Source organism: Xenopus tropicalis, chromosome 6 (genome assembly GCF_000004195.4).
Source record: "Xenopus tropicalis strain Nigerian chromosome 6, UCB_Xtro_10.0, whole genome shotgun sequence".
NCBI classification, from domain to species: Eukaryota; Metazoa; Chordata; class Amphibia; order Anura; family Pipidae; genus Xenopus; species Xenopus tropicalis.
Window position 1 is genome coordinate 2,275,742 of NC_030682.2, and position 12,801 is coordinate 2,288,542.

Sequence of the window (12,801 nt, forward strand, 5' to 3'; positions counted from 1 at the left end):
GCTGAAAGACTTGTTCTTAAGATGGAAAGATATGACCTTAATCAGCATATAAAACTCCAAAGAGCAGGGGCCTGGCATCGCTAGAAAAGTGCAAAAGAAAGACAATAAACATAATGGTTGCTCGGCGACGCCCCAGATCCCCACAACTTGTGAGAAACATTTCTCCTCAAATGCAGTCGGATACGGTTCAATTACAATAAGGCTTGTTTACTGTTTCAAAAACAATGAAATAAACATTGAAGGGTGTTTTATTACTTGTGGTGGGGGACGGAGTCCTACGCTATAGGCTGTACTTCTTTTGTAAGAGTCATTTGGTCTCTTTTGTACCTCAGAGAAAAAGAGTCGAGAGGGAATGACGACTAGAGTATTTCACTTACATATTACAAATAAATAAGGTTGAGGCTCAACAGTGTAGTGCAGGGTTTTCTGATCAGCTTAGGTAGAGTCACCGTGTGGTTCTACAGACAAACAAATAAGGTTGAGGAGACTACCTCATACAGACAAAAGCAAACAAAAGGAACTCTGGGAATGAATTCCAAACTCTTAAAAAAATCCCATTTCCATGGGTTTACCCTATAGGCTAAAGCTCACCCACTGGGCTTAAAGCTGAAGCCGGGATAATAGCTGATCAGATTCCCAACTACAGACCGGTTTCACCATTCTTGAGGCTCAACAGTGTAGTGCAGGGTTTTCTGATCAGCTTAGGTAGAGTCACCGTGTGGTTCTACAGACAAACAAATAAGGTTGAGGAGACAGCCTCATACAGACAAAAGCAAACAAAAGGAATTCTGGGAATGAATTCCAAACTCTTAAAAAAATCCCATTTACATGGGTTTACCCTATAGGCTAAAGCTCACCCACTGGGTTTGAATCTGAAGCCGGGATAATAGCTGATCAGATTCCCAACTACATTCAGCTTCAAACCCAGTGGGTGAGCTTTAGCCTATAGGGTAAACCCATGGAAATGGCATTTTTTTAAGAGTTTGGAATTCATTCCCAGAATTCCTTTTGTTTACTTATATATTACTCAACTGTTCTGATCACTTTACATTTTTCTTGTAAAATGAATATTATCGTTGTTATGGTTGTTTTGGTTAAAATACTGGTTAAATGTGCTGGATTGTATATTTGTACAAGTCTGTTTTGTCGTATATTAATGAATCGTTACTTGTACTATATCCTTAAACCTTCATAAATGGAGAGACTTGAAATTATCTCATGGAATGTTAATGGTTTAAATTCGCCAATCAAAAGATCCGGGATTCTAAATGAACTTAAGACAAATTCAAGCATCTCTTTATTACAAGAAATTCATTTAAATAATATAGAAAATTACAAACTTAAAACATCTCGGATTGGAGACATTTTCAAAAAGAAAGGAGGAGGAGCTATCTTAATAAACAAGAGATTGAAATATGAAGTTATTTCCTCCAATAAAGATGAATTGGGAAGATTTATACATGTGCAAATATTAATACAGAACAATACTTGGAATATGTGTTCTGTTTATGCGCCCAATGATAATAACATCAAAATGTAACTCAACTAATTAGTTCTCTAAATTCTGACAATTTAATTCTAGGTGGGGACTTTAATCAGTCTCATTCCTGGATTCTTGATAAATGTGGTCCCAATAAAAATTTGAATAACAAAAATTTCAAATGAATTACAGATTTATTAAATCAAACCAATCTGAGAGATACATGGAGAATCTTTAATCCTATGTAGGGACCCATAGGGTTAACAAGTCCCTATGGCTTTAAACCCTACAACTTCCTTGGTTTGTGCTGTTACTGGGCAAGACCCATGTATCAGTTTAGAGTTGGCCTATGTGTCTTATTGGTTAACAGGGAGACCACACCCTGGGCACTATGATATAGTGCTTAGCAGGGGGTGGGGCTACCTCTTTGGCTGCTTCTACTGACCCAGGTGGGAGACCCACTGAGCCTGGGATCAACAGGGCCCCAGTAAAGTGAGTACCCTAGAGGCTAAATCTAGCTCTAGTGAAGGTGGGGAAAAGGAAGCCCTTGTTTTGCCAGCAGTTGAGACCAGTGAGCAGTGGCTGTAATGCTGTGCCAGCTTTAAAGAGAGATCTAACCCTGCGGTTAGATGCCTAAATCCTGGGATTGACCCATATGAGGAAAGGTATTTAAGTCTACCGTGTGTGGCCCCTGTGTGGGGACAGGTGTTTTTCATGTGCCTGCTATGTGGGAGCAACTGCCTATTCCAAAGGGCCAGGGGTACTTTGGGGCAGGTAGCACTACCTGGGGAAAGAGCTCTGGGGGAGGGACTTTGCCAGGACTAAACTGAACAGGGGTATTTCCCCAGGAGGGGAGGGTGCGACTGTGTCCCTAGAGAGACTGAGCCAGTAGTGGCTAAACCCACACAGGTTCCCAAAGCAGGGTTATTACTGTTGCATGTTAATGCTATTTCATTTTCACTTCATTATATAAAGTTGATATTTGCTTTTCCCCTTGAGGTGTGCTCCTCAGTGTCCACTAGGGGGCAGCACTGCACTAAAATCCCAGTTCCCAGTACCTTTCACCTGCAAAGGGAACCAATCTCCTGTATAAAGCCCAAAATAAGTGAATGCGCCAAGAAAGGGTTACACCTACAAGTAAAGATTTAACTTTTTTCCCCATCCTCATGGTACAGGTACAAGGATTGATGACATCTTTACCTCAACAAATGTTATTAATTTAATTGAAAACACTGACATTGGTAGTTTCTCACATTCAGGCCATGCCCCTATTAATATACTACTGAGAATGGTTTATAACCAAATCTTATATTCCTTGGAGATTTCCCTCTTTTTTTTTATATAACAGACCTGATTTTCAAGAATTCTCAAAGAAAAATAGGCAAACTTTCCATTGGATAATTCTGAAGAGAATCCCATGTTACTCTGCGACACCTGGAAATCCACTATTAGCGGTGAAATTATTTCTTTTTGTAGCAACTTTTATAAAGAGATTAATTCTTAAATTATTAAGCTGAGAAAAGCACAAAAAGATGCCTTTATCCCTTTACAACTAATCCTAGCTGTTCTAATTGACTCCAATATGAAAACTCCATAAAAGATTTAAAACTCTGGCTTGATACGAGGGATCAAATGAATATGTCATATTCTAAATCTAAATATTTCAATTTTGGTTAGAAAGCTAACAAGCTTTTATCAAACATTATTAAAAATGAGAATAGATATGATTCCCTCTCATCTATATAAACCAAAGATAATACAATTATAAGAGACTCTGTCCAAATAGTGGAAACATTCAGAGATTTTTATGAAGAATTATATTCTTCCACAGATTCTACATGGAGAGGAAATCATTTTTTTTACCCAATTAAATTTTCCTGTAATTACTCAAGATGACTTGAATTTCTTAAATTTGCCAATTTCTGAAGAGGAGATTATCACTACAATCTCTTAATTAAAAAAAGAAAAAGCAGAAGGTCCTGATGGTTTCACTAGTCCATTCTACAAATTAATGTCTAAAGAATTTTCACCAATTCTTACTAAAATTTTCAGTGGCATCCTATTTCAAAAACAACTACTTCCTGCAAGTCTACATACTGTACTCATATAAGAATTATACACAAACAAGGAAGAGATCCTATGCTTATGAATGTATATAGACCAATAACCCTGATGAACCAGGATATCAAAATTGTATCCAAGATTCTAGCTAACAGACTTTCAGCCATCATTTCAAAGCTAGTGTCTTCAGAACAAAGGGTTATATAAAGGGATAATAATAAAAATATTATGACACTACTGAAAGTTATATATACGGCATCATCTAATAAAATCCCCATGTCTTTAATAAGTATTGATGCAGAGAAAGCATTTGATAATTTTGCTGGCATCATTTTCAAGATACTTTAAAAGCTTTTGTTTTTTCTGGTCCTTTTATGAACTTAATTAATTCTCTTTATTCATCACCTAAAGCTCAAATTTTAGCAGCAGGAGAACTTTCCAAACAATTCATTACTCACAGAGGAACACAGCAAGGTTGTCCACTTTCTCCATTATTATTTAATCTGTCTTTAGAACCATTCATAAGTATTCTGTCTAAAGCTCATTGTCTACAGGATTGGTTATTAATGGGATATGTAACAAACTGACTGTTTTCGCAGATGATATGTTATTAATTGTCAGAGACCCAGATAGACATCTTGCAGATATTTTGGAAATTTTTTACCAAATTTGGTAGAATCTCTGGATATAAAATAAATGTTTCCAAGACAGAAATAATGGATATATGGTTCAACTTCTCCAAGGATTCTAAATCAATAGAGAAACCCAAGTCATTTATCAAATATTTAGGTATTTATTTACCAGCGGAACTCAACAGGCTCTATTCTTTAAATATCTGTCTGTTGGTTAAGAATGTAATTAATTTATGTAACAAATGGATAAATGTTCCCTTAAATTTGAAAGGTAGAATAGACTTTTTAAAAATGCTCATATTTCCAAAATTGATGTATCCTATTATAAATCTTCCTCTTCTTGCCAAACACAAAGATATTAAGGCATTGGATACAAGTTTACTACAATTCATAGGGAGAAATAAAATACCAAAAATTGCCTTGTATAAACGTAGGGATTCCAAAAAGAGAGGGGGGTTAGATTTAAGAGACTTTAGATATTTTAATCTCTCAGCTTTGGCTAGCTATATCTTGGAATGGCTTTATGGAGGTGACAGATATATCAATTTTCATCTAGAATATTTATCTGATTCTAATGAGAACATTATTGAATTACTACATCGTAACTGGAATAAACAACCTAAAGAAGCAAGAATTAACCCAATTTACAGAGATACAATAATCTGTTGGAAACGATTGCATAAAAGGTTTAAATCTAACTAGCAATTAACATCATACTTACAGGTTTATTGTAATAAAGACTCTTCTCCCTCTACTCAAGCTCCTGTCTCCACAGCCTGGAAACAAAAAGATAAGATTTTTAAGAGACATCAGATATTAAGATGAATTTAAATTAAAATATCCGATCCCCTCAAATGAGAAAATATCTCCAATTGTCCCACTGGTCCAAACACTTATATAAAAAGATCAATTCAAAATAAAATAAGAATAATCCAAAGTGCTTCATGGAAAAATTCAGATACATCTCCATATCTTTTGGAATCTTCAGCTAAAAAGTAGTCAGATTTCGTAAAAGGTTCAAATTGATCCTCCTCAATTATCATCATTTATTGCTTCTTACGTAGCTCGATTTGGGAATGTTCCACTTGTTATTGGCTGCCGCAAGATTATCTATTTTGAATAAACTGATTGATATCAACCCTCCAACAATAAAACTTCTTTTTAAAGAATGTTTGGACCTTTGTTCTCATGAATTTCAAATTCTCTGATCTAAAGGTTTGTAAAAACTTTGGGAAAAGTGGAAACCATTTCTGGATCATTTACATGAAAATGAAAACAAGAAAATGTTAGTTATGAGCCCCTCTCCCCCACCACAGAAGTGGCCAGGGAGTGAGAAGAGTATAAAGATGCCTAACTGTTCACTACACTTTTGTTTTACTGTTTTATTGTTGATGTTATTAAGTTCATTATTATGCTATGACCTACTTAACAAAATAATCGGTACAAACTTAGAATGTTTGTATATAAGTACAAAGATAAACATAACTATAAATTACAAACTTTGCGTTGCCAAAAAGGGTATCCGCATTAAATCAGGCCCAGTCGGCTCCACCTCTTTTGCCAAAAGTACAAACAAACCCATTAGCTATACAAATACCAATATCGATGGTTAAGCTACTATCTCTAAATGTAAAGGGATCAAATTCCCCGATTAAAAGGAAACTAATACTAACAGAGCTTAAAAAACAACATGCAGATATTGCGCTCCTCCAAGAGACGCACCATACAAACGATGATGTATGAAGGCTCCGAGATAGAAATTACCCTCACTATTTTTACGCCTCAAACAGAACTAAAAAGGCAGGGGTTGCGATATTATTTCACAAAAACTCTATTTTCCAACTTGGGCGAAAGGAGGTGGACCCGAATGGCCGATATATCATAATAGAAGGCACTTTGGAGGGAGTTCAGGTAGTAATAGCTAACCTATATGCCCCAAATGTTAGACAGGTTCGTTTTCTACAAAAGGTACTCAATAAGATAGCTCTATATCAAAACCATAAGGTAATATTGGGTGGAGATTTTAATATGGCTCTCTCCCAGTTGAGAGACACTATGAGACCCCACTCTACCCTACCCAATAAAGACGCAACCCTCTGTTCCCAAAACTTCAGAAAACTGATAAGGAAAGCTTTACTCTTAGATATATGGAGGATTAAACATCCAACCCAGAAAAATGATACCTTTTACTCACATCCCCACAAAACATTTAGCCGCATTGACTATTTTTTTATATCACCCAAACGAAGTGTGCAGAATTTAAAGGCACATATTGACCAAATCACGTGGTCAGATCATGCCCCAATTCTGCTAACCATCCCATTGCAAATGGACCATAGCATAATAAACTGCTGGAGGCTCAATGAATCACTACTAACCCCCAAGGAGGCCCAACAAACACTCACCGAAAAGATTAAAGAATACTTTTTACTAAATAAGGAGACTACACTAGACTCAGCTATATTATGGGAAGCACACAAAGCTTGCATTAGGGGTGAATTCATCTCACTAGCTAGTGCAGTTAAAAAAAATAGGAACAAAACCGTACAGGAACATTTATTCCCAAAAACCTACAAAACGTCTCCTATTAGATATTATCCAAAAGAGAAATAGCATAAGGGAAACTATGCTCCACACAGTAGAAAAGTCGCTGAGATGGACACAACAAAAATACTATGAATATGCTAACAAATCACATACCCTACTGGCAAACAAACTAAGGGGAGAAAGAGCCAAAAACACCCCAACAGTGATACAGCACAAAGAGAAACTAGAATCCAACCCAGGAGAGATTGTAGAGTGCTTTAAGGAATATTATAAACAATTATATAACCTCCCCCAACACAGACCCCTAAAGAAGTTTTAACTCAATTCCTCCAAGACAGTAAACTCCCCACCCTAACCATAGAAGAACTAAAAGCCTTAAACATACCAATAACTGAGGAGGAAATAACAGAAGTGGTCAAGCACTTACCCTCCAACAAAACCCCCGGCCCAGACGGTCTGACATACAAATACTATAAACTATTTATAAAAGAATTATTACCCTGTTATGTTAGATCTCTATAATGGGTACCTGCAAGGGACACCAATACATAAAGAGACCTTGAAATCTTACATTACTGTGATACCAAAGGAGGGAAAAGATCCCACTTCCTGCGCAAATTACAGACCCATCTCTCTCCTAAATTCAGATTTGAAAATTTTCACGAAAATCCTGGCAAACAGACTAAACTTAATCTTACCACGATTAATCCACTTAGATCAAGTGGGCTTCGTGAAATATAGACAACCCGGAGACAATACACGACGGGTTATAAATCTCATTGATAGCCTAAATAGGAGAGAAGAGGAAGCTCTAATATTAAGCTTAGACGCCGAAAAGGCATTCGACCGTCTGGACTGGGGTTTTATGTTTGCCACTTTAGAGACCATGAAATTTCAAGGTCCATTCCTCCAAGCACTCAGAGCACTATATTCTTGCCCAACAGCGATAGTCAAGACAGCAGGACTTCTCTCACAGCCACTCCATATCACAAACGGGACACGGTAGGGATGCCCGCTATCCCCACTTCTATTTGTTCTATGTATAGAACCCCTAGCAGCCCAAATACGACAAAACCCAAATGTAAAAGGGGTGACAATTAAAAACAGGGAATATAAAATAAGCCTATATGCGGACGATGTCCTTCTAACAATAACAAAACCGTTACTATCCCTACCAAAGCTACACCAAATAATAACCATATATGGGCAGCTCTCAGGATACAAAATTAATAACAATAAGACAGAAGCCCTTCCAATACATATTCCAGCCCCGAGAGTAAAACTACTACAACTTAACTTTAACTACAATTGGCGAAGAGACACGCTGAAATATTTAGGTATCCATCTTACGACCAACTACGACACTTTATATAAACATAACTTTATCCCAATGTGGAAATGTTTGGCCACAGAACTCAACACATGGCACAGCTACAATCTCTCCTGGTTTGGTAGAGTGGCAGCAATAAAAATGAACTTACTCCCTAGGCTACTATATCTCTTCGAAACCCTGCCAATACCAGTACCAAAACTAACATTCAAACACTTCCAAAGCAAATGCCTCAAATGTATGTGGGTGAGAAAGAGACATAGAATACGGGTACAGATTCTACAGGCAAAACGCACACAAGGGGGCATAGGACTCCCCAACTTCTATAAGTACTACATAGCCTCACACCTTAGACAAACAATATACTGGAACCAGAAAACAGCACACACTAAATGGGCAGAAATTGAAATGCTACAACTAGACTCAATACACCCTGCAGCCTTACTATGGTCTGAAGATTTGAAATGGGATATAGGACCCCTATCCAAACCAGCTCAATTTAATCTTAAACTCTGGCTTTCTAAAGATAATTTGCTACGGTCTAATCCCGCAACATCTCCATTCACACCTTTCCTAAAGAACCCTAGATTTAGTTTAGGAATGGAAAAACATTTTATCAAAATCTGGGAACACACTAAGGTATTTCAGATCTATCAACTGTTTAATGGGAAAACATGTAAATTCATGGATAAAGTAGAAATAACCCAGTATTACCAACTTCATGGTTTGAAAGACTATATGTACTATCAATTACGGCACTATGTCAACTCCCTGTGCTCAAGACTGCAAAAACGAGACCTAACAAACTTTGAACATATCTGCCTACGGTCAACATCACAGAGAGGCATGATCTCCACACTATATAACATTCTTATTGACCAAAACATGGATAATTCACCGCATCCCTATATGTTACATTGGGACAGGGAACTTGGCATTCACATAACGTTGGAACAATGGGAAAAAATCTGGACAGTGGCTGCTAAAACCTCCATATGCTCCACTTTCAAGGAAAACCTATACAAAATAATATTCGAATGGTACCATACACCATCTCTTCTCCGAAAACTTTTCCCAGAAACACCATCCACATGCTGGCGCTGTAATCATGACCAAGCTACGATGTACCATATATTCTGGGCTTGCCCAATAATAGCAACCCTATGGGACAAAACCACAGAAATCCTCTCAAAAATCACCTGTCTCACTTTGCAAAAACACCCGCTGTCACATCTCTTACGATTACCGCTACAGGGAATAGGCAAGTGGACACAAAAGGTGGTGCAAAGTGTACTGCTAGCGACTGGAAATCTCCTACAATGCCAACTATACCCGAATTGATCAATAAGGTGCAGCTTATTCGGAACATGGATTACTTAACAGCCATACTCCATGATAAAACATTACCCTTTCCGGTTTTTATGGGACTCATACTATGGACAGCTACATAATCATGTAGACATGACCTGAACCGCAATACGAGCACAGAGCAGTAACCAGAACTTTTAGAACCTAACATGACGTGAGCAACGTCGGATCTTGACCCGCCCTTCTCCCAACCTTAACCCCTTTGCCTGTTTTTACTTACCAACCCCAATAAACACACGGACACCAATTCTTGGGATAAAATGGCCGCAGAACATTTATTAATAACAATTAGAGTTTTAATTTAAAATATATCATAAGAACAAATAAGATAGAAAACAACTCATGAACACAATACAAATGTTTGTATAACAAACAACCAACTTTGAATAAACATAAACCATAACATACACCATAACAACCCAATAACTGCGCAGCGCAACTGGCGCTGCCAGCTGCCCTTCCATTCCGGAACCCCCTACCCAACAAAACTCACCTCCTAATCCACTTACTTACCCCTGAGGTTCCAGGCATGCCATCCCCAAACAATTAACAAACTCCCTTCCTAACCCAACCATTGTTTTCCCCCAACTGAATCACCCCGCCAACACCACTCGTTGCTTCCACCTCTATAGGGAGGGAGGGTGGGCGTTTTCCTATGCTGCCTAAAATGGATGAGGAGCGGGAACATTTTCCAGCTATTTATACCCCAAACGAAACAACCAATCAGATAACAAACTGGGAGTGGCTATGTCTGTCCTACTGCTACGTCATGCCCCTGCTTCCCTACGTTTCCCTACGGGTCATTGGGCTACTGTTACCTAAGATTACCTATCAGACCTATGATAGAAAGATATGCGGAACCCATGGCAAAAGCAAAAGCTAAAACAAAAACAAATACAAATACTAAAGTATGCATTTGATATTTTTGCACTATTTACTGTATACATTTATTTTGACTATTATGAACATATGTACTTACTAAACCCTAAAAAGGGATACTGTAATGTCACCTTGATTTGACAATGTCTTACCTTGTTTTTCTCTAAAAATAAATAAAAACATAGTTCAAAAAAAAAAAAGAAAATGTTAGCTATTCACAATTTTACCATAAAATACCTTTAGTTAGGAACCCAGCCCAATACTAATTTGTTATTGTTGATTTTCAAATATGTTATTGTATGCATTGGTGTAGTGTTTAATCCTATATGGATGTTACATGTATATGCAGTGATTATATGTTTATATATAAAATAAAACTTTCAGTGCACTTTGTGCAATGGTTTTGGCTCTAAGAAAATCTGAAACATAATTTTTAGGAATCAGTCAACTGCACTTTACGTTTGGAATCTCTTAGCATTTTGTGTTATAGACAATAGGGCTCATTTAGGAACTGTCTCATAGCTGTCTCATAAGTAATGTCTCATAGCCCGTTGCACAATAACATTTTGTCTCACCATTTTTGTCCCACCTCCCATTACAAAATGAGCACAATACTTACATAGGGTTGAAAAAAGACCAGAGTCCATCAAGTTCAAGCCATTCAAGTAAACCCAGCACACCTAACCCACACCTACCAATCTATACACTCACATACATAAACTATATATACACCCACTAGTACTAACTGTAGGTATTAGTATCACAATAGCCTTGGGTATTCTGCTTGTTCAAGAACTCATCCAGGCCCCTCTTATAGGCATTAACAGAATCTGCCATTACCCCATCTCTAGGGCATTCCCCAACCCCCTCACTGCCCTCACCGTGAGGAACCCCCTACCCAACATCCCCCGGCAGGGCATTCCCCAACCCCCTCACTGCCCTCACCGTGAGGAACCCCCTACCCAACATCCCCCGGCAGGGCATTCCCCAACCCCCTCACTGCCCTCACCGTGAGGAACCCCCTACCCAACATCCCCCGGCAGGGCATTCCCCAACCCCCTCACTGCCCTCACCGTGAGGAACCCCCTACCCAACATCCCCCGGCAGGGCATTCCCCAACCCCCTCACTGCCCTCACCGTGAGGAACCCCCTACCCAACATCCCCCGGCAGGGTATTCCCCAACCCACTCACTGCCCTCACCGTGAGGAACCCCCTACCCAACATCCCCCGGCAGGGCATTCCCCAACCCCCTCACTGCCCTCACCGTGAGGAACCCCCTACCCAATACCCCCCGGCAGGGCATTCCCCAACCCCCTCACTGCCCTCACCGTGAGGAACCCCCTACCCAACATCCCCCGGCAGGGCATTCCCCAACCCCCTCACTGCCCTCACCGTGAGGAACCCCCTACCCAACATCCCCCGGCAGGGCATTCCCCAACCCCCTCACTGCCCTCACCGTGAGGAACCCCCTACCCAACATCCCCCGGCAGGGCATTCCCCAACCCCCTCACTGCCCTCACCGTGAGGAACCCCCTACCCAACACCCCCCGGCAGGGCATTCCCCAACCCCCTCACTGCCCTCACTGTGAGGAACCCCCTACCCAACACCCCCCGGCAGGGCATTCCCCAACCCCCTCACTGCCCTCACCGTGAGGAACCCCCTACCCAACATCCCCCGGCAGGGCATTCCCCAACCCCCTCACTGCCCTCACCGTGAGGAACCCCCTACCCAACATCCCCCGGCAGGGCATTCCCCAACCCCCTCACTGCCCTCACCGTGAGGAACCCCCTACCCAACATCCCCCGGCAGGGCATTCCCCAACCCCCTCACTGCCCTCACCATGAGGAACCCCCTACCCAACATCCCCCGGCAGGGCATTCCCCAACCCCCTCACTGCCCTCACCGTGAGGAACCCCCTACCCAACATCCCCCGGCAGGGCATTCCCCAACCCCCTCACTGCCCTCACCATGAGGAACCCCCTACCCAACATCCCCCGGCAGGGCATTCCCCAACCCCCTCACTGCCCTCACCCTGAGGAACCCCCTACACTGCTTCAAATGGAAGCTCCGTTCCTCTAATCTAAAGGGGGGGCCTCTGGTGCGCTGATTGTTTTTATGGGAAAAAAGAACATCCCCCATCTGCCTATAATCCCCTCTAATGTACTTGTACAGAGTAATCATGTCCCCTCAATGATTGTATAGATGCAGGGGATCCCTGGAGTTTCTGACTGGGGGGGAGAAATGGGGGTGACCCCTTGCATAAAATCACAGGTGACTATTGAGGGAGCAGACAACTGCTGGGCCCCAGTTACTGACACCCCTGAAGGAGGCCATAGTTCCAGGTTCTTGTTGCAGAGGCAGAGACTTTAGAATCCATTCAGTCAGCTGGATCAGCGCCTTTCCATAGAGAAGCCACATAGGGCTCACTTATGTGCAGAAATGCCCACTGTAATTGTTATTGTGAGGGGGAGATGTACTTGACATATTTAAATGCATCAAAAT

The 12,801-nt window shown here is 40.5% G+C and overlaps 1 protein-coding gene across 2 annotated transcripts in view; it reads right to left on the bottom strand.

Annotated features, from left to right (window-relative positions):
- The window catches only part of LOC100486918, a 50,530-nt gene that overhangs the window by 24,680 nt on the left and 13,049 nt on the right, over positions 1-12,801 (bottom strand). The window contains exons 1-2 of one of the 2 annotated variants that reach the window (XM_002942870.4): positions 10,398-10,461; positions 4,895-4,949 (exon numbers count right to left, since the gene is read on the bottom strand). The gene's annotated coding sequence lies outside the window, so the exon portion shown is untranslated. Of the gene's footprint in view, positions 1-4,894; positions 4,950-10,397; positions 10,462-12,801 lie in introns of those variants that run through there. The other variant, XM_031904108.1, reaches the window with a different exon arrangement.